At 39.9% G+C, this 22,569-nt stretch overlaps 1 long non-coding RNA gene across 1 annotated transcript in view; it reads right to left on the bottom strand.

Moving 5' to 3' along the window:
* Positions 1 to 2,921: 2,921 nt before the first annotated feature.
* LOC143418725 (uncharacterized) overlaps positions 2,922 to 22,569 on the bottom strand; it is a 30,232-nt gene continuing 10,584 nt past the window's right edge. The window contains exons 2-3 of the long non-coding RNA XR_013098738.1: positions 3,289 to 3,362; positions 2,922 to 3,041 (exon numbers count right to left, since the gene is read on the bottom strand). This is a non-coding gene — a long non-coding RNA (uncharacterized LOC143418725). The remainder of the gene's footprint in view (positions 3,042 to 3,288; positions 3,363 to 22,569) is intronic.

The following is a 22,569-nucleotide window of genomic DNA, read 5'->3' as shown; positions in this document are numbered from 1 at the left end:
CTGCTGAAGCCAGTGCATGTCCAGGCCCGTCTGAAGTTTACCAGAGAGCACATGGATGATACAGCAGAGGATTGGGAGAATGTCATGTGGTCAGATGAAACCAAAGTAGAACTTTTTGGTATAAACTCAACTCGTCGTGTTTGGAGGAAGAAGAATACTGAGTTGCATCCCAAGAACACCATACCTACTGTGAAGCATGGGGGTGGAAACATCATGCTATGGGGCTGTTTTTCTGCCAAGGGGACAGGACGACTGATCCGTGTTAAGGACAGAATGAATGGGGCCATGTATCGTGAGATTTTGAGCCAAAACCTCCTTCCATCAGTGAGAACTTTGAAGATGAAACGAGGCTGGGTCTTCCAACATGACAATGATCCAAAACACACCGCCCGGGCAACAAAGGAGTGGCTCCGTAAGAAGCATTTGAAAGTCCTGGAGTGGCCTAGCCAGTCTCCAGACCTCAACCCCATAGAAAATCTGTGGCGGGAGTTGAAAGTCCGTGTTGCTCGGCGACAGCCCCAAAACATCACTGCTCTCGAGAAGATCTGCATGGAGGAATGGGCCAAAATACCAGCTACTGTGTGTGCAAACCTGGTAAAGACCTATAGTAAACGTTTGACCTCTGTTATTGCCAACAAAGGTTATGTTACAAAGTATTGAGTTGTATTTTTGTTATTGACCAAATACTTATTCGTAAATTAGGGTGGAAAATAAATTCTTTACAAATCCTACCATGTGGATTCATGGATTTTTCTTTCACATTCTGTCTCTCACAGTTGAAGTGTACCTCTGGTGCAAATTACTGACCTCTATCATCATTTTAGGTGGGGGAACTTGCACAATCGGTGGCTGACTAAATACTTTTTTGCCCCACTGAATGTTAGCGCACTCATCCCCGACTGTCCGAGGGAGGGGCGGGGTCACACGTTGAAACAGACAGAGATCGAGATCTCGCAAAACTAACTCAGGATCTCGCAAAACTTTTGCAAGATCTCGCAAAACAAACTTGGGATCTTGCAAAACATTTGCGAGATCTCGCAAAACAAACTCGGTATCTCGCAAAACAAACTCACAAAAGTTGAATTCCAACAATGGCGGCAGCTACTTAGTTGTAATATTACTCTTTCTGGATCATAAAATACACTTTTAAGATATTTTGAGGCGTGAATGTAGTTGTGTAAATGTCAGATATCTGCTCGGTTTACAAGACATCACATATTTGCAAAAGTGCTCCGACGTTTTCGGAGATCTGACATCAACCATCTCGAAGCTAACGGGAGGTCGAGACCTACTACAGCCGGGAGGAACACCGCTTTCCCGGCACATCGTGCCTGGACCTCCCGGTCGGCTTCGAGCTGGCGGCTAAAACTTTTGCGAGATCCCGAGTTTGTTTTGCGAGATCTCACAAAACTTTTTTTTCTCCCATGTCCCCTGCGGGGCTCCATACTAAACCAGTTAGCTACTCAACATATAAAATGTAATAAAAAGAGCATTTGCAATTTTAAACAGAATTTGCAGAACAGATGTGTTTAAAGAAAGAAAGTACTCTGTATTACATTAATAAGAATTTAAAAAAAAAAGAATTCAAGTGTAAATTGCAACTTCAAAGCTATCAAGTCCAAACCTTCCAACACAGACCTAATCTTGCTCAAACAGCTCTACGTTTCAATGAAAATTTCTACAGCCTGCCATGACTTTTTTGTATGAGCCTGTGGTGTCTTGCTCATGGATTTTGTCCTTTAACACTTCAGTCTGAATGACAGACAGAAGCGTTGCCACACATTTAGGATAGGTGAGATGCAGGGTGTAGTAGTATGCCATAAGATACAGCAAACCTTCTCCAAGGTCATCTGTGGCAAATGTGGTGATGGGAGTGGTTCCAACTGCAATAAGACAACGGGACCCTTCTAAGAGCAGAACAGGGCTGACGCTGGATCTTCTGTTGGCAAAAAGAAAAACAAAGAAAATTTTACAATGTACGGAGAAACTCCAAAGCTATCAGGGTCGTTCAAATACTTAACCACAAGTATGTATTAGACTTAGACTTCACTTTATTGATCCCTTTGGGGTGCACCCTTGGGGTGATATATGAATGATGACAACCATAGATCAGATGTGCTACAGACCATATTAATGTTATTTTTCTTTAGATTGACAAATACTGTATAGAAATTCCCTAATATTCATGCCATTGAAAAATGTAATAAATTCTGCCTCATCACCGTTAGGATTATGTCTTTACACACTTTAGGAAATGACAAAGGTACTGCACCTGTGATAGTTAAATATGTAATTATTTCCATTTTGTTTTTAATTTCTTTATGATTTTCTTTATTATTTTTATTGAAATTTTTGATCTATCAGTATTTGTGCCATTTCAGATTTCTGCACACTTTTCCAAATATAAACTACATTGTTGGAGGACTTGGCATGGATAAAAAGGCCATATGCCAAATAATCTGTTAAAGTGAAGGCTTTAGGGGCATTATTTGATAACAAATGTGAAGAAACCCAGACCTGAAGGACATGAATCAGTGCTTCACTGGCATGTCCCATCTTCTTGGGTGGTGCAGCTCATGATGGGAAGAGAGTTGGTAGTGCTCTGAACAGGGCTATGTTTAAACAGAAGAGGAAAGAAAGAACTAAATCAACTTTCAGTTGAATATTCAATATTATAGCCATAATTGTAATGTTTCACTTACAACTGTCGTCACCAGAACTGCTCCTTGGTGGCAAAAGCATGTTTGATCCACCACTTGAATCTGCATCATAATCTTCTCCCTGGTCGCATGGTGAGATATCCATGAGACGCCTTTTCTTTAGTTTCATCCTAAATAAGAAAACAAAAATAGTTATATTACAGGAGTCCTAAACAAAATGTGTCGTGCTAGGTGTTTTTAAATCGAAAGTGGCAAAACTTGCCTCTTTGTGAACTTGAGCCCACAACTGTTTCCTCCTCATAAAATGTTCAGGCCCTGGAAGCAGGTCCCTTAAATCGCCCCTACTGAGGGTGTGGAGCAAGACCTCGTCTATGTTGGCAGCTGTAAATAAAAGTCAGTAACTTTCAGAAATGTCAAAGTTGTACATCTCTTTAAATGTATACATGTCACTGTCCAAAAAAGGAAACAATTCCAAATGGTCATTTTGTCAAATACATTTTATATGTAATTTAAATATTTTATTGATTTGACAACATAAAACTGATTCTATGTAGGATCACTGTCAGTGTGTGCAACACAAAATTCATTTAGACATTAATTTGCATAAATATGCATATGCTTGGCCTACCATTTAGAACCGAAAGGTTGCAATCATCCAAACCCTCCATGATTTTCTGGTGTAGCTTTTGTCAGAACTTTTCCCTGAGGACAGAAAAACATATGTTTGGGTCAAAAGAAAAAGTCAAGACACCACCTGCCATGGATCCAAAGTCTATGCAATCAGACACCTGGATAAGGTGCAAAAGACAGACTAAGTAGAGCCCGTGTTAATTCCATGGTTAAGTCTTGTAAAATTGCTCACATAAAATTTATGACAAGGCTATTCCAAACTAGTTTTCAAACTAAAACTAATAGTGCCCAACTGCTTGTCAAATCATTCAACAAATGATCAAAGCTCAGATTAGGCCACTTCATCCATAAGAAAAAAAGTTACCTCAGTTCAGCAAGGTTAAAGTGACCTGATTTATATTAATAGTTTACAACATAAATAATTGGAAGTAAGTTCACATCTCCAACGTACAATAGTTTATATGATTAATCATAATCTGTCGGAAATGAATCTTAAATCTATAGGTAAAGATGTCATTCATAAATGTGCAGTATTTTATTCATTTAAATTATTATTATTATTCATTATTTATTTTATTCAGTCATTCACACACACATTCACACACTGGTGATGGCAAGCTAAAGCGTAGCCACAGCCACCCTGGGGTGCACTGACAGAGGCAAGGCTGCCGGACACTGGCGCCACTGGGCCCTCTGACCAGCACCAGTAGGCAACGGGTGAAGTGTCTTGCCCAAGGACACAACGACCGAGACTGTCGGAGCTGGGGCTCAAACCAGCAACCTTCCGATTACAAGACAAACGCCCAACTCTTGAGCCACGATCGCCCCGAAATAAATGTAAAATGGTTCATTTTTAGATTTACAGACTAAGAAAAATAAGTAATATATACTTGAAACAAGTCTAATCATCTCACACATGAGACTGGAAACTAGCTTGTAATGTTCAAAACAAGATGGACTGGCTAAATTTAAGACAATAAATCTGTTTTATTTTATTGTTTTATTTTTTGTACCTTTTAACATTTCACAAAGTAAACTTGTTTTGTATTATGAACACATGTTTTTGTTGGCTGGTTAGAGGCTGGTCACACCAAAAGTCTTAGAAAGACCAAAACCTGAGGTTGATAAAGCCGCACAACCAAATACTGAAAAGTCTCCTGTGGCACAACCACCAAAGGAAATGGTTGTGAAACCAAAGAAACAACAAAAGCAAAAACAGAAAAGAGTGGCTGAAGAACCAAGAAGACCAATTACTCGGGCTCTTCTTGAAGCTCAAAACAGCATGGGTGATGGAGCAAACCCGGAAAAAGAAGAAATGCAAAAAAACACTGAAGCCACTTCTGAAAAAGAAAAGGCTGAATCCCTCCCCATTTCAAATGCAAAGGAGGACATGGAGAGAGAGGGAAATGGGAAGAACCTCAGCAGACCAAACCCTGGGCCTAATGGAGGGACTTGCTAATATCAACCCATTCCCACATTTAGACCCCCGTTTAATCCCTGGCACGAGATTGCTGCTCTCAGACACCAACTGGAAGCCTCCCAATACCATCAGAACAACCTTTACTGGAAAATGGTAGGTGCAAACAAGAGGGCCTCTTATCACCAGTTTCAGGTGAACAAGCTTCATGAACAAATTCACGAGAACAAGCGAAATCATGAGGAAATGATTAAAGACCTCTTAGAGCAGCTGGAAGAGGCTTCTGGTAATAAGCCCAATGACATCAGTGAGACAGACACTCTCGCAAATGACAATGAAGCTATTGTCATATTGGATGAGGTGATGGTTACCCTGCAGGACCAAATCAGCCACCCTACCACAGAGCAGTGTGTGGAGTCTGCCACTCCAACCACAGAGGCTTCACACACTGACTCTGTAGGACTGAAGTCCTCTAAGGAGGCTGAATTTGAGCTCAAATGTAGGATTCAGCAAGAGCAGATTAAGATGCTCCATAAACAGCTCCTAGCAGCTCAAAATCAGCTTGAAGAGCAGGCCGTTAAACATAGGCAGGAGCAGGAGACACTCAACCTGGAAATCAGTGACCTGAAATCCCAGCTCTGCCCCAACAAGGCCCTTCATGATTTGAAGGTAGAGTCTCTTGAGCGAGAGCTGAGAGAGGCCAAAGCTTCCTCCCTTAAAATCCCACAGCAGCACAAAGAACAAAATTCCACTGCTGCAAATGAAATGCTCAAACGTGAGCCTCTGAAAGAAAACGAGACTGGAGAACAGGAGAAGATGGAAAAAGAGGACTCACTGCCATCCACTGCAATGTCTCTGCAGGAGCCTCAGAAAGAAAAAGACACCACAGAACAACAGAAGATAGAAAAAGAAGAGTCAGCTGCATTCTCTGTACAGGAATCTTTGCAAAGTCTACAAGACAAACAGAAAATGCTCAATGTCAAGGTGGCTGAACTCGAGACTGGAGTTAAGAGCCTGCCAGAGACTCCGCCAAGTAAGAAGAAGAACAAGAAGAAGCGGAACTGTGCGCGTCCCCAATTTCACCTAATTGGTCTCAACATCACGTCCTAAAAATCATATTTATATACAACTAAATTGTCAGTGAACATTTGAACCCCTCTCGGTCGAGACAGAAGGCCACCCCTTCCTGAGCCCGGTTCTGTCAGAGGTTTCTCCCCATTAAGAGGGAGTTTTTCCTCTCCACTGTCGCCAAGTGCTTGCTCATAGGGGATTTGGGGGCTTTTTTTAACACCAACCACTGATAAGCTCACTGACATCAAATTTAAGACTCAGCAAATATGGAAAAGGATCATTCGTCATCAAGTGAGGAAGCATCCATTTAAAACATGTTTGCTGAGGCATATTTAGTTGTATATAAATATGATTTCTGTCACACTAAGGCCAATCACAGACTAATTTGGACAATTGGTAGAAAAAAAAAAAAATTCGAAAAATTGAAAAAAAAGTAGTTGTGTCATTGTTTCATGTAGATTTCAAATAACATGCCATTTTATGTCAGCATATTTCTGTTACATTTGTAGTGCTCATGGTCTTATATTCTTATGATCCTGTTTATTTGATGAGTATATCCTTCTGCCTTACTTCACATATTTACTGCTGCTTGGCTAGCTTTAGTCACGGTAGCATCAGCACGGGTAGAAACATCAGAGACATCACATGTAGCTTGTGTTTATGTTCAGAGTGACATCTGATTTAAAAGCAGGCAGCAAAGCACTGAGCAGCATATCAGTCAGCACAGAAAACAAGTGCCATAAATGTCATCAATTAGGCTGGAATAATTTGTTTCTAGTGGCTTCTATTGTAAGTGCTTTGCATTTCAGCATGACATCCTGTATGTGTCCTACACTGAGGACACTTGAAGCTGGTCATTTTCTTAGAATGGAGCTAAAGATAAAACCAAAACAAAGCCAAACTTTCATAAGAAATCTTTATTCTGCAGTAAGGGACATTAAAAACCTAATAATGTTATCATTAAAAATATTAAAATGTGAAGTAATCATAATTTTTGCACAAAATCAAAATAATCTGTTTATGCAATACCAGGAGCTGTAACCTTTTCCACTCTGTTATGCTCAGTCGCTGCATCTTCATGTAAGACACGTTTGTTTGTGTGATCTTTAAAGCTGTTCTTCTAAAAAGTTATGCAATCTAGGATTTTGAATGCTGCTTGCTTCAAGCTGCAGCAAAATGTATCTTTGATACATTCAGTCATGAGTATTTTATACTGTTATTATTCCTGTTAAGAGTATCTGGAATATGCACTTCTTACAGTGGCCATGTTACACTGTGAGACATGAGTCTCCTGGAATTAGACCTCAGTACTGTTAAAGTTGAGTTACTGACCCGTTGCTGTGTCAATAAAAGTGCAAAAAATAAGAGTGCTTCTGGTGTCTTGCTAAAGTCTCATATTTTTTGTAGCTTTTTGAACAGATGGTGTCTTATTCTCAGCAATTTTTTCTAATTATTGTTCTCAGAGTTGAGATTTAATTCTTATATTTAACTCAATCAAGAAAGAAACAATTCAGTCTCTTTCCTTGTCCATCCATCCATCCATCCATCCATCCATTCGCTACCGCTTATCCTTTTCAGGGTCGCGGGGGGCGCCGGAGCCAATCCCAGCTGTCATAGGGCGAGAGGCGGGGCACACCCTGGACAGGTTGCCAGTCTGTCGCAGGGCTCTCTTTCCTTGTAATAAGTCAAATTTTCTTCATTTAAGCACAAATTTTAGACAGTTTTGTCTAGTTAAAAGGCATCGATTAATTTCTAGTTTTAACAATTCTAGTCAAGGAACTTTTGCTCAGCCCACTGGCAGATTTTTTTTCTTCTCAAAACAAGAAACTTTTGTCAGATTTAAGAATATGTATACATATTCTTAAATCTGATGTACACTGATGCATACATCAGTGTTGGCTGTGGAATCATTTAACATTCATTTTATTTTGGGTGTCTCATGTTTTTGGCATTGCAATGATGTATTTGTTCATGTACATATAGGAGAATTTAAAGTTGCTATTTTTTATATGTACAGTTTTGTGTGTGTCCATCTACCCCAAATCAAAAGACAAACATCAATGGAAAACATTTTGTGAGCACTTTATAATTGGCCTTGCAGCTATGATGGCCACATTGCAAATACTGGTTACCGCTGGTGTCGGTATAGCTAAAGCTAGTTAACCAGCTACATGTATTTAAAACATCAACAGACATGTGGCCATAAATGCTGTGTGAACGTGAAATCCACCCAAGCATCCCACTATGGTAAACAACTTTTTTCACTTAGCATTACAAAAATGGCTTTCAACTTTTTACATCCACCAGGTCACTGGCAACCTATCTGAGGCTGCTTTAGGCAGAAAGGTGAAAATGTGGTGCTCTCCCCGAAACATATTAGGATTACAGGACTGAGCCAAAGCTTGGGCACTGCAGCGACAGCTTTGACTCATCCACCCACATCAAATTATGAACTCACTCTGAACCCTCCTCTCTCATTCATACTAAATGAACACTCCTGGTTGCAACTGTCAAAACCACATTAGGTACAATGCATGCTTTAAGTGTTAAATTCAGAGTAATTTGATTGATTGAACAAGTACAAAAACGTAGGTATTCGCACTTACACAGTAAATGTTGCCCTACATGTTGGGATGCCTTTTTCTGGAATATTAAATAGTTTCCTCCCACAGGCCAAAGACATGCATGTTCAGTTGAATGGTAACTAAACTGGTCGTAGGGTAGTTGTGCAGTTGTCCCTCAGTGTTAACCATGTGGTGGATTTGGGACCAATCACCTTTCACCCTATAGTGAACAGGCATTGGCTACAGCCAAGCTACAACCCTGTTTTGAATGTGTATTTAAAAAATGGATGGAAATAATTATCAAAAAAGAAAACCTTAAACCCCTTGTACTAATTCATTTCTGCTGTTGAGGCTACAGTTTGGATTTGGCTTCAGATTATTAAGTGTGAAAATACTTTCCCCATTTGGCCCAGTAACATACAATGAAAGCATGTTTAAGTGTTTAATAACAGCAGACAAGGGTTCTGCAATATCACCGTGAAGGTGGTATGAGGGTTTTAATCCTAGTGTTTGTCATTGCATTCAGTTGTTCTTTGCTATTTTGTGGCTGATTAGACCTGAAGTGGCTGTAATCTTCATGTTTGTTGTTTGCCATTGCTACAGCTGTACTCTGAAAGTTTATGGCTGTAATGCAGACTTGCAGTTATTTGAAAGATTCAAAGGTGCATCTTTGAACAGCGTGAAAGCCGTATTGGGGTACTTATCCTGGAAGCTGTTTGGAAACACTCAAAACCAAACTGAAAGGCGGGCCATAGTGGTGTCTGTGCTAATTAGTTAAAGCCTTTGATCTGGCATGCTGCTTTTGAATGCAGCTAAAAGGTTTAGTGCAGTCTACCTTTAATTAGGACTATGAAAGTGTTGCTGTTGGAGGTTTGTTCTTAATACACAATGCCATCACAGCTCGTCAGAGCCTTTCTGTGTCAGCCAGTTTTTATTACTGAATCTTATGTGCCAAAATAGAACTTAAAAGCTGTACTGTATGTTTTTGCTGTGTGTAAACACTGAAAATTCCTTCTATGCATTTATCATGACATGAATAAATTCTATAACAACCAATGAGGTTCTTTTCCATGTTTTAAACCTTAAATTAATTCTTCATCTATTAAAATGATCATATTCCACATGACTGTTGTGCAAAGGAGGTCATACAATTTTACATTACTGACTAAATGTCCTGGTACAGGTTTGTAAAAGTAGCTGTTTAGTTTCATGTACAGAAATCAAACTTGGTCACCTGGGGGTAATTCAGTTTTGGCGTTCTTTCCTCAGTGCGAAGCCCATATATACATAAACAAGCAGACAATATAATAGCAACAGATCCTTATGATTCCTTAGCATAGCCATAGGCAGCATAAAAGTGGATGTAGCCACCTCACCTAAGACATTGTGAAGTCTGATTCTGAAGCCTTGAAATGAGTGTTTTTGCCACACCCGTGATGATTGCTGAGTTATCAGTCATAAGTTTGTAATCAATGAGCATATCCTGGATAATCTTCCTTTCTGAAACATGCTCCAAAAAAATTACGAAATGGCTAAATGTAGTGTTCGAGGGTGACGGAATACATGAACAAGCGTTACGTATTTAAAATACAAAATATGAGTAACTGTATCCTGTTACAGTTACTGCTTAAATCTTCACATCTGAAGAAGAAAGGGTGGAATCTAACCGTGCAACCAAGCTGCTCTCAGTGTCAAAAGACTCCACCTCCAACCTAAAGAAACATCTGGAAGTAAGTTCTTGTTTAAAAACTCACATTAGCCTACTGCAACTACCTTGTTTTGGTTGTGGTAGCTACCTGGATTACGTGCCACTTCAGCATCTTCAATGTACTATTGCTGTGTAATATATTACCATTACTGAAGGCTGCATTACAACCTGCTACCTGCAAATAATCATGTGCAGTTCTGAAAGCAGACAGAAAGAAAACACATTACTGGTACAGAAATAGTTTTCTTTATGAGATCACTGCAAAAGGTGCAGCCTTACCTTATGTCCACCCTACTGTTACTCATTTTCCATTAAGATTGAAAAATCTAGTTGGTACTGCTTTCAGAACTGCACATGATTATTTGCAGGTAGCAGGTTGTTAATGTTATCCATCAAGTCTAACAGTCTGCAGTCTATGAACTAGCCTCCGCTAACACCAGCTAACAATGTTCATTAATAGTAATAAATCACACAGCAATAGTACATTCATTTAGCATGACAATATATTAAGTAATCCAAAGTATTCAGAATACGTTACTCTCATTGAGTAACGGAATACGTTACAAAATACATTTTGGGGCATGTATTCTGTAATCTGTAGTGGAATAACCTTCCCAACACTGGCTAAATGCTGTCGACCTCTATAGGACATGAAGCCCTTTTTCAAACCACACATTTCATCCCCTAGTGGCCATTAAAAAAATGTGCATTTAAAACTGTGGCTATATATGGTCCAGGCCAAATTCATTGTAGTTTAGTGTTTTATATGTGTTTTGTATAAGACTCTCTTCTGTTGAGAGTTCTTCTTTCTGCTCTGCAGATTGGTCCAGTCCACGAGCTGGCTTGTCAACGTGTCTGCTGCTTAAGCTACATCTATCTAACACACCACAAAGATGTTGATAATTTAAAACAGGAGGGGAAGAGATTTTTTTGTTCCTTGAAAATAATTTAGGAACCACAGTGTGCCTTCATACTTTGGTGGCTTTTACTGTGTTTATTATTTATTACTAGTATCAATGTAACATTTGTAGTATAATTAGTATAACAGAATATTTTTTTTATCTATAATTAAATTGAGATGAATATTAGTTTTGTAGCTGGATGTCACAGAAAGCTGTCCAGGTGATAAACGTAAAGTTGTAATAAGGAGCTGCAGATCTGACTTTTGTAGGAAATTCTGATGATTATCATGTATTTGATAGCAGGAATATTTGTGGGATTAATTAGCAAGACTCCTGTAAAATAGGACAATCAGCTGCTTTGAATTCTTTTTACGGTTTTAGTTTTTTTGTTTGTTTACAGCTAGCAGTGCGTTTCACAAAACAGTGGTGACTGGTGGTTATATAATTGAAAATTAATGATTCCCACCAACAACAAGCTGTTAAATTAGCTCTTAATTCTATGCAAGTTCAGAAAATAAGCAGCCCATTTATACTATCACTTTATACAGTGAGATTTAAAAACACAATCGCAGTGTCAGTGTTTTAATTATTGCAGCCGATTATTAAAGAGGCTAAAATGACAATGGACTAAAAGTAGCGGTGACAGCACAAAGCAACATCCGAAAGACAGTCGTCCTTAAGAAAAAAATGGGTCAACAAGATTTTTGACATAATTCAAATTAATTGCCGGTCAAGTCACTGATCACCTAAATTTGGCTGTTTAATATTGTGCACCAATGAAGAAGAAACACAAAGCTCTCCAAGCTTGCTAACTGACAGTTTACAAACCTTTTAGCTCATTAGCTAATCTGCTACAGACACATTAAGGAGGGCAGCAGTTGGATGATACCCTCTGAATTCCAGTACCTCCAGTCTTACATGAATTATGTAATTCAAAAATGTTAAGTCAGGCCTCCTGCAGTCTCTCAAATTGTTGATTCCATTTAACAATGAGATGAACAAACTTCTGTTCCAGACACAGCTTCTGGTGACCACGTTACAGACAGACAACTTGCATTGAGTGTGATGTATGAAACAACAATGCAAATGGAAAACATCAGAATCATTCAGAGGTGGATGGTGAAATTAGCATAATATATCAATAATTTATCAAACAAATTGGGATTCATGATATGTAAAGATCATATAGATATTTGCTGATTTATAGATATAGACATCCTGAAGGTGTCAGAAGAAGGTAGCATACTGCTCCAGATCATTTTCCATTAACTTCATTTGATTGTTGCAGCCACAGATGATAACTGGAGACGCATAGAAAAGTCTAAATAAAGCTGCAGAAAAACTAACCAATAGAAAACAGGCCTACAGAGCCTATAGAAGCAGTATAAAAACCACGTCTACAATGAGTCTAAGTTTGATATTGAAAACACACAGTGACCACATTTGGACTATAAATAGCCTGTACACGGAGGTCCTATGGACATCACAGTAAATATAATACTTCCAGTGCACTCGTTAATACTACAGCAACGTGCATTAGTAAGGAGCTGTTGTTGAAACAGGTCTGTCGTACCTCATACTGAATATTCTAAAGTAGGTGGGCGATGTTGTTTTAAGCAGGCAGCACACCTCGAAATCCATAGTGTGGTAAACACCTGTGTGCTTACTCATTTAAAGGTATTTTTATTTTGTTTATTTTGTTAAAGGCTAAAACACATTCAAAAAACAGAATAGTTGTAATTGATATCCTAAATGCTGTGCTCTTAAAGAATGCCTTTTAACCTAGTTATACACTACAAAGTGCTCTACAATGTTTTCATTTACTCATATGCAGTCAATCATACACTGTATATTCAAGATGAATTTAGCCACTGGAATAAAATGAGCTGATTTTGGACTCTGTATTTTGAGGCTTTGCTGTGTATTGGCTCCTGAGAACCAGCCTTTTCATTTGTTTCGCCTTTAATGGATATTTGTTTTTGGGCTCTATCGTTTGACTTATTTGATTTATTTCTTTATTTGCTACCCTAATAAGAGGACATCCTGGCCTTTCCAATGATCTGTCATGTGTTTGGGGGGGCTCCTTTAGCTCGAAATAATCACAAACAAGTTAAACTGAAAGATACTTGTTTCCTCGGCTCTCAGGGGGATATTGTTGTTTCTTTTAAAGAGCCCTAAAAGGGTTCTCAAAGTCCTTAAAGATTTAAGATTTAAACCTATTTTAGATTCCAAAACGACCAACATGATGACTAAAATAGCTTGTGCTGTTACTTATTACTCATCATTTCTGCCCCAATCCGTCTAACAGTTGTGATGAATCAACTGACAGCCCAACTTTTCCATCCCACAGTCATGCTGCTCGAAAGGCTCACGGAAAAAAATAAATAAATAAAATGTACAAAATTTAAGCACACGTGACAAAATTCATGTTTAAATTGCTCCTTTTCAAGCTGAGATACACACTGAGCAGAGTGTTCTTGTTGTGATGTTGTTTTTAGTCTAGCCTAATTCGGGGCAGCTGATTGGGCGCTGTTCATGCCTCACTTGGGTTGGATCATGTGGAGAGGTGAAAGCAGCACCGACGAGGACTGCTCAGCTGTCTCGGCGCATGTCCTGATGAACTCCTGAAGCGGTTCATCTGAGGTAAGACGCAGTCCAGGGGCCAGGCACACAGCCAGGGAATCCGGTTTAATGATGTTTCCTGCAAGGTTTCTTTGTCCTAGCGCACCAGCACATGGTCTCCAGGAAATGATGTCTATCTGCCTGTGAGCAGACATATGTTACCATAACAATACCAGATAGCCACATCACACCACAGACTCTGCATGACTGTATTTCAGAGTTTCCTTCAGCAAGTATAATAACACTTAATGGTGCACCCATTACTGCAATAGCTTTCCTACTTTGCATCACTAACGAGCTCATTTGTTGAACTAGGTCTGTCATACATCACAAGTAAAGGTGGGTGATGTTGTTTTAAGCTGGTAACACGCTGTGTATCGCATAGTGTGGTAAACACGTGTGTGTTTAGCCATTTTCATTTTATTTTATTATTTTATTTGTTTTGTTTAAGGCTAAAGATTTGCATAAAACTGAGTAGTTGGAGTTGACATCTAGATCACAACCTGACTGAGATGCTGTGGTGGGACCTTAAGAGAGCTGTGCATAAACAAAGTTAAAAGTGCTAAAATTGGTCCTACAAACTACTGAATCCTGGATTGCACTTGTTTTTTGTTCTATAATAACGACACTGTGACACGCATTGTTCATCTGTATCAAAATCTGCTGGAGGGCAGCTGATCCACAACGATGCTAAGCTAATGAATATTAGTGCAGGAGTATTATTAGATTGATTTTAACCTTTGAGTCCATAATTTTGGAAGCTGAATCCTAAATCGAATAGAGTAATGTTTTGTGTATTACATTTGACATTCTTGCTGTTTTCAGATACCCATGCAGTGCTGTCTGGAGATCCATTTCATTCTTTGAGCAAATAACTGTATTCAGTGGTCCAGTACCTGCTTCACAGATTTTAAATGGTTTTATTTGTCCCGAAATAAAAGTTCACCTCCCCTCCGGTTATGGTTTATAGTGGTAAATATGACATCTCCCTACATGCCCATCACAGCAAAATTATTAAAAAAGACCACGATTAAGAAACATCAAGGTTCACTGGCTGTGCTGTCAGAATAAATGGGCCAAGCCAGCAGAACGGGAAGGAGATCTTACAGGAATGGAAATTTGATCATGCAGTTGTATTGGGGTTTTCTCAGGTGTTTACACTAAGTCATCAATTACTGGCGTGTTTTGCATAATGTCAGGTCTGCCGTTGCGTCCGATCAAAGTCTGCTGAAAACGCATTCACTGGCAAACAGGTTCAAAGCTGTATTTCTTGTGCCTATCTGTCATTGAGAAATTTGCAAAAACATGGTCAGCCCTCACTGTTTTCTTTCGAGTCACAGAGAAACGCGATCTTTTAAAGAACACAGACTTGGTGCCTCGGCCATCTTACAACAAAGCCTTCTGCAAAGAGAGTTTCACTAAGTACTCCTAATGACTGTTTATAACTGCAGATCAAAGTGAGTTTCTGGCATGGCCATAAAATAGCTGAGAGCAAATTTTGCATGAAAGTGCCTCATTTTCTGGGTTATTGGCCAAACATTGAGTAAATGTTGGTAGACCTTTGGCCCATTGGTCTCTGGTCAAGCTGAACGTATGAGAGGGACGTTGGAGAAGATTCAAACTGACTCTGGCTTCATCAGTCACTTAAAGTATGCATTAAACTAACCACTTGCTACATGGCGGCCTTCCAAAAGGACTGACTAATGTCAGTTTCAATTTTTCTGTTTGACAGTTTTGCCAAGGTGGATGAAGCTTGATTTGCATCCCTATATAAAGTTCAGGAAACTAGTTAGAAAAGCTAATGTGAAGTTGGCTGTGAAGGTTGAGTCGGTCTCCATAGACTGTGAGCATGTTTACAACCTGGTACATTAAAAGTTGTTGATGGTAGATAATTGACCCTTTTCATCAGTGTTTGGAAGAATTTCATTTAAATGTGTAGCACTTTTCTACTCAAGCATTCCACACAATACGTCTCTTTCACTCATTGTCTACACCTAAGTGCTTTATATTGAACATTCATATCAGGAGCAACTCAAAGTTAAATATTTTGCCCATCTTGCATATCTGGCCTGCACACTGGAGCAGCCAGGAGACTGAACCACCAACCTTCCAGTTAGTAGATGACCTGCTCTACATCCTGAGCCACAGCGAGTACAGGTGCATACCACTGTTAAGGTTTAAAGTTAGAGACATGGCTACCCTGACAGGTGTGCCAATACAAAACCTGCAGTCATCAGCTGTCTGCTAGGTATCATCTCTGCCAATTTATTCACTGAGCTGCAGTGATTCACCATATATGTGCTGTTTGTGCAACACAATTATCTCATAAATAATATGGCTTACTGTATAAAACAGAAGTCTGCACTTCAGTGTGAAAATGTCAGTTATTTTATTAGTGTTTTACTCCACACTATTAAACACATATCTGCTAATTAGTGCTTGTTGGTGGCCAAAACACGTGTTGTAGAAAAACCTGTGGGTGTTGTCACAGTAGCTGTAGCCATCTTTTATATATTATTATATACTATTATTTTAACCAGACACAGGTTTGAAGGATAATTACAGTTTATTTTAACCTGGTGAACTAATGACCCTTAACATGTGCTGTCCTGTATTAAAAAGCAGCATTTAAGTTTGGGCACACTACTTCAAAATTATTATTTATTGATAGAATTATTTATGGCTCACTTAGCGCTAGCTTCCAGAGCTCAACATCCAAAACATCTGACAAAGCAGGACGTTTGGTGATATTTGGTTCAAAAACGGCTCGAGATCTTTCAGTGGTGATTGTTGCATATGCTGCTTTCAAGTCGTGTTAATAAATGTAAACTTAATTATGGTTATTAAAAAATAAATCAGAATTGAAGTTTGCGTTGAGCAGCTCCTAGAGTCAGAAATCAGTCTTGCTGTTCAATCCAATCATCAGTTAACCTTTTATTATTTCTTCTTGACATTTTGCCCTGGGTGTGGTATGAAGAAAACAAGTGAATTATCCATTTTTTAAATGAAAAAATTCTGCCTGTTTAACCTGAAAATGTATTTGACGAGAGCACCGAGAGTGAACCAAAGCAGGAAAAACAGACAATGAGGCGAAAGCTACTAAAACGCACATTATAGTTCTTTTATTTGTTTACCTGTCAAGTCCTATGAATGAACACATTTAAGAACAAGGAAACTAAATAAAAAGTAATACTTCTAACCTAGAACTACGATCAGATCTCAACATGTATGCCTTTGCCCCATGATCTTGGTCTAATCCAACTCTTCCTCATTATGTGTGAAGACATTCACCGTTTCACTTGTGTTACACCCCGGCCTAGGCAACCGGAGTGCAACACGAAAAAAGTAAAAATAAAGGAAAAAAAAAAAAAAAAAAAAAAACCACACACAAAAACCCCCCACTAAAGCTCACCACCAAAATCCCGAAACGAAAGTATCGACAAATCTATTTTACAGCAAACTATTTATTTACAACAAAACACCAAACTATTTACAACACGGGGGAGATCGCGACCATGACACACTGAAACACAGGGTTTAAATACCTAGAGGGAGCAATCAGGAAAATGGACAACAAGAGGGAAACACAGCTGGGGCAACTCAGAACTGACGAGACAGGGAAACGTAAACTGAAAAGACTAAGATAACACAGACTTTCAAAGTAAAACAGGAAACACATAACAGTCACGCCAAAAAGAACACACTGACAACACCGAAACGTAACAGTTCCCCCCACCCAAAAATCAAACATTTAACACCAAGTGAAAAGTTTGATCCAGACAGACGAAGCCGATGAAGGCTGGAGCGGTCCCACTGACCCTCCAGCAGACGACGAAGGCTGGAGCGGTCCCACGGACCCTCCAGCGAAGGCGGATGAAGGCTGGAGCGGTCCCACGGACCCTCCAGCGACGACAAAGGCTGGGGCGGTCCCACGGACCCTCCCCTCAGCGAAGGCAGACGAAGCTGATGAAGGCTGGAGCGGTCCCACTGACCCTTCAGCAGACGACGAAGGCTGGAGCGGTCCCTCGGACCCTCCAGCGAAGGCGGATGAAGGCTGGAGCGGTCCCACGGACCCTCCAGCGACGACAAAGGCTGGGGCGGTCCCACGGACCCTCCCCTCAGCGAAGGCAGACGAAGCTGATGAAGGCTGGGGCGGTCCCCGGACCCCCCAGCGAAGGCGATCCCGGACGAGCCCCCATATGTTACACCCCGGCCTAGGCAACCGGAGTGCAACACGAAAAAAGTAAAAATAAAGGGAAAAAAAAAAACACACACAAAAACCCCCCACTAAAGCTCACCACCAAAATCCCGAAACGAAAGTATCGACAAATCTATTTTACAGCAAACTATTTATTTACAACAAAACACCAAACTATTTACAACACGGGGGAGATCGCGACCATGACACACTGAAACACAGGGTTTAAATACCTAGAGGGAGCAATCAGGAAAATGGACAACAAGAGGGAAACACAGCTGGGGCAACTCAGAACTGACGAGACAGGGAAACGTAAACTGAAAAGACTAAGATAACACAGACTTTCAAAGTAAAACAGGAAACACATAACAGTCACGCCAAAAAGAACACACTGACAACACCGAAACGTAACACTTGGATGTCACTTCATGGTTGGATAGAAACATCCGTCTTTTATGCCTTTTGTAAGATTTCTCCTCAAGTAGTTTGGTTTTTGCCAAATTTTAAAAAAGGTTTCTGAGTTCATTTCTAATCGGTCAAAGCATCAGTCAGTGTCATTAAAAGGTAGAAACAGCAACATCCAGAAACGGTGTTGCAATTACTCAGTGGCACCAAGTTTCTCCTGGGAAATATGTCACTGAATGCAAGCCTAACTGAGACCCTGAATGGGGAGAATTGGGTTCTGAGTTAACAGCTTCTGATCCCAGTGTGACACAACTGTGAGGTGCAGCTGTGACAGACTAGTTATGTTGTCACAGCTTAGGTAACATGTCTGACAACAAAACCCACAGAAATCTCAACAAATCTTGTTTTCCGTTACCCTCCTCCCTTCCTCCGGATTAGTGTTCAGTGATTCAGTCACCTGTGAGCTCAGAGTCAGTGAGATATTTGTGGCAGACAGACTTTTTGTCATTGTTTCCCACCAGTTCACTGAATGCTTCACAATGGAACTTATTTACAACCTAATGGGTAACAAATTACGCAATTCTTCTCCTGCAATGCAGCGGGAATATTAAGTTGTTGCACTCTTCCTTGTCAGATTTGTGTTGTAAGAAGACTTCCCACACACTGGTGAGTATTATCTGTTTTTTAAACTCCCAGTGGTTCGAATGTAATCACAAGGACTTAGCAGCCATCTTCAAAGACATTAAATGGATATTTTCTTTGTATTAGAATGCAGGCAGTCCATGAGTCGGCAGTTTAAGAACAGATTTGTTGTGCACAAGCAGCGAGGCTGGTCCTCCCACATCACACTGACTTCAAGGGTGCAGTAACTGGGTTAGACTGTCTGATTTTTTCAGAGCCAAACATCAGAAGAGTTCTACAGCACCTGTCCAGAAGCAGCGATCCATCATTTTCAGCTATAAACAGGTAGATCTGAGTACATTTAATGGAGCTGTATAAATGCACGCCAGGTAACACGATCAATGTAAACAGCCAGAATTTAAGTAAGAACATGGCAGGACAACCTAATAATGTTAGAATGTGCCAGAACAAAACAACATGGCACCTTGGGCTGATAAGCAATGCATTTAACACGAAGTTTTAAACATAGTGATGTCAGTATCAGTTCATTCACTATGCGCTGCAAACTCAGGTCGCTTCCTGCTGATGCTACTCAGTTTTGTTGAATGCTTCTAAACAAATCTATAAAGACAAAATAATGTCTCACCCCGTGGTTCACCCTGCACACTCTTCACCCATCCTTTTAGCCACGGAGGAGGAATAATTACAAGCTTATTTTGAAGTGGCAATTAATTTCAAATGCAGTGTTACAAACAGCTCCACAAATGGGGGTTGGGGTTTATCAGGGAAGGTCAACTACTAATCAGAAGGTTGGTGGTTTGATCCCCGGTCTGCATGCAAAAATCCTTGAGGAAGATACTAACCCCAAGCTGCTCTCCAGTGCATCCATAGGTGAATGTTAGATAGAAAGGACTTAGGCATAGCATAGTGTGAATGAGGCGTGTTGCATAAAGTGCTTTGAGTGCTCCGGGAGAGAAAAAGCACTATATAAGAATCAGTCCATTTACCATTTGATAGAAACAGGATCTGATCCCCAGAGACAGGAACATTCACCTTGGTAACAGTACTGTCAGGTGTTCTGTGGCTTGCAACAGTCTTAGATTGAAGAGAAGTCTAACCCTTGGGCTAGAGCAAGCGTTGTGAGGGCCAAACATGACCCAAATGTCACCTGAATTTTAGGCCTAACCTTAGTGCCACATAGGCATTAGTGCCTACATGGCTAACTCTGAATCAGCTTCATCAGTCAGGGTTAAATGTGACCCTTAGAAAACTGCAAATGTGTTTCACATATATATTAGAATAGGAACCAACCATTTACCAAATACAACCAAACTGGTGTTTTTATGCAGTTTGGATCATATTGTGTCTGCCAGCTAAAAGTGCAGTTGCTGTTTTTTCCAAGAACAAACTTGACTGTTAGAGATGCAGAAAGACACAAAAAAAGAAAAGCAGAGAAAGATGAGGAAATATTATTATATTATTCTGACATTTAAGGACTGCTCAGTCGTGTTCATGTGCAGTGGACCTCTACACAATGTGCTGCAAAAGTTATCTGGTTATTTCAATTCAATGTTGTTTATAGCTGCAAATCTCAACCGCATTCACAGCATGGGACTTTGGATTGTAAGGTGAAGATAATACAGGGAATACTGCAACAACTGAACAACTCCCAGTGAGGAAGCATGTGGCAACAGTGGGAAACAGGAACCTCAGACAGAACCAGGCTCAGGGAGATGCAATGACCCTCGCGACTGATTCAGAGTGAGGGGACTGAGACAAAGAAACACTGTGGAAGAGAGCCAGAGTCTAAAAGTAACTAATGATTAAATGCAGAATGGTGTATAAACACAGTGAGTGACAAAAGGTGAGTGAAGAAGAAGCACTCAGTGCATCATGGGAAGTCTAGGCCTGCATAACTGAGGGAGGTTTTGATAATAACAATTAAATGTTGTTAAAAGGTTACACAATCATTGCAAGTGTGTAAATGCATGAAGAGCAGTAAAGCTGAGAGCAGCAGCACAGGTCAGCTGATCACAGCCTGTCCTCAATGAAGAAAGCTCACATTATAAGTCAGGCCAGTGTTTCTTAGCGCTGCTATACCGATCATAGTGTTACCCCACCAGCCAAAGATCACTTTAACCCAGATAATAATAACAATAAAGGAACATTTCCAGCGTGCCAGTTCAATAAACACAGCAGCCATTATGTCACTCTAATTACACAGCTCGTCCTTTTATTTGGATGCTGGTTTTATTCAGCAACAAATTCCACGGTGCCGTTTTTTGATTTGCTAATTAAATGTAGGCGATCCCTGTACACGTTTTTCTTTGAACGCTAACAAAAGGGTAACACCCACTGGGCTGCTGTATAACATTTAATGAAACGGGTAGAGTTGCTGTGCATGAAAGCCTTTGTTCACTTACAGTGAAAGACAAGGACTGTGAGTGCACAGCCTTATGAGGTGATATTATTGTATTTGCTTGACACTCTGTTTTCTTTTATTATTTTCACTGAAGGCATTTTCCATTTACCTGGTGTTATTTTTATGATCCACCTCCACAACAGTTGGGAAGCTGTGTAAATAAAAACAGAACACAATGATTTGCACATCTCATAAACCCAATTTTGTTCACAATAGAACACAGAAAACATTAAATGTTCAAAATAATTGATATGTTTACTTGATTTTTATATTTTAAGAAAACTATTATCACTTTGCGTTTGGCAGTAGCAACATGAGTCAAAAAACTTGTGATGGGAGGACAAAAAGGTGGAAAACTAAATGTTACAAAGAGAAACGTTTTCCAACTGACAACAGGTCAGTGACACGGCTGGTGTAGTCTTAGAGAGACGTAAAGATGGTCAGAGGTTCACCAATCTGCAAAAAAAAAAACCTCTACGAATGTTTGAATTTCAGAATAATGTTTCTCACCATGAAGACTTTCAGTATCTCACCCGCTAAAGTACAAAATATCACAAAAACACCAAAAATCAGCAGCTCTATCACGCAAAGAAGAAGCTGTATGTGAATGTAATCCAGAAAGCTGTCTTCTTTGGGCCAAGGCTCGTTTAAAATGGACTGAGGCAAAGTGGAAAACTGCTTTGTGGTCACACCAATCAATTCTCGAGATTCTTTTTTTTAAACATGAATAATGCGGCCTTTGGACTAAAGAGGAGGAGGACTATCCAGTTTGTTACAGCACTCAGTTCCATACGATCATCTGATTGTGTGGAGGTGCATTAGTGCCTATGGAACCGGCAGCCTGTACATGTGGTACCATCGTCGCAGAAAGGTATAGACGAGCTTTAGAGCAGCACATGTTCCCATCCAGACAACGTCTTTTTTTCGGGAAAGGGCCTGCAAATTTCAGCAAGACAAGGCTAAACCACATGGAGGGGTCAGGGGAGGAACGCACTCTGGAAAACAACAAACTAATAACAACTCCACGGCTTCACTTTCTTACTTTTTTCAGGCTCAAACATTTATCTTTTTTAGATGTATGTCTTTTATCTTTAAACCGTGCTTCAATTTTCTGCTCCCTTTGTTTGTTTGGCAGCATTTAGGGAATGATACTGGGATATGGGGAATCAATTTTTAGTTTTCATCCAAATATCATGTCTCATTTGACCTCTGACCTCACTTTTACATTTCACATCTGCTTTCCTTTCAAGTTGGCCACAGGTTGCGTTCTATCTTTAAAGAAAGCATTGTCAAGAGAAAGAGAATGAGGTGTCTAAAAAAATACTGTAGTATAATAATTACATATTATT

This window comes from Maylandia zebra, linkage group LG5 (genome assembly GCF_041146795.1).
Source record: "Maylandia zebra isolate NMK-2024a linkage group LG5, Mzebra_GT3a, whole genome shotgun sequence".
In the NCBI taxonomy this organism is placed as follows: Eukaryota; Metazoa; Chordata; class Actinopteri; order Cichliformes; family Cichlidae; genus Maylandia; species Maylandia zebra.
Note: the sequence above shows the minus strand (reverse complement) of the source record. Positions and strands in the feature narration are given on the sequence as shown.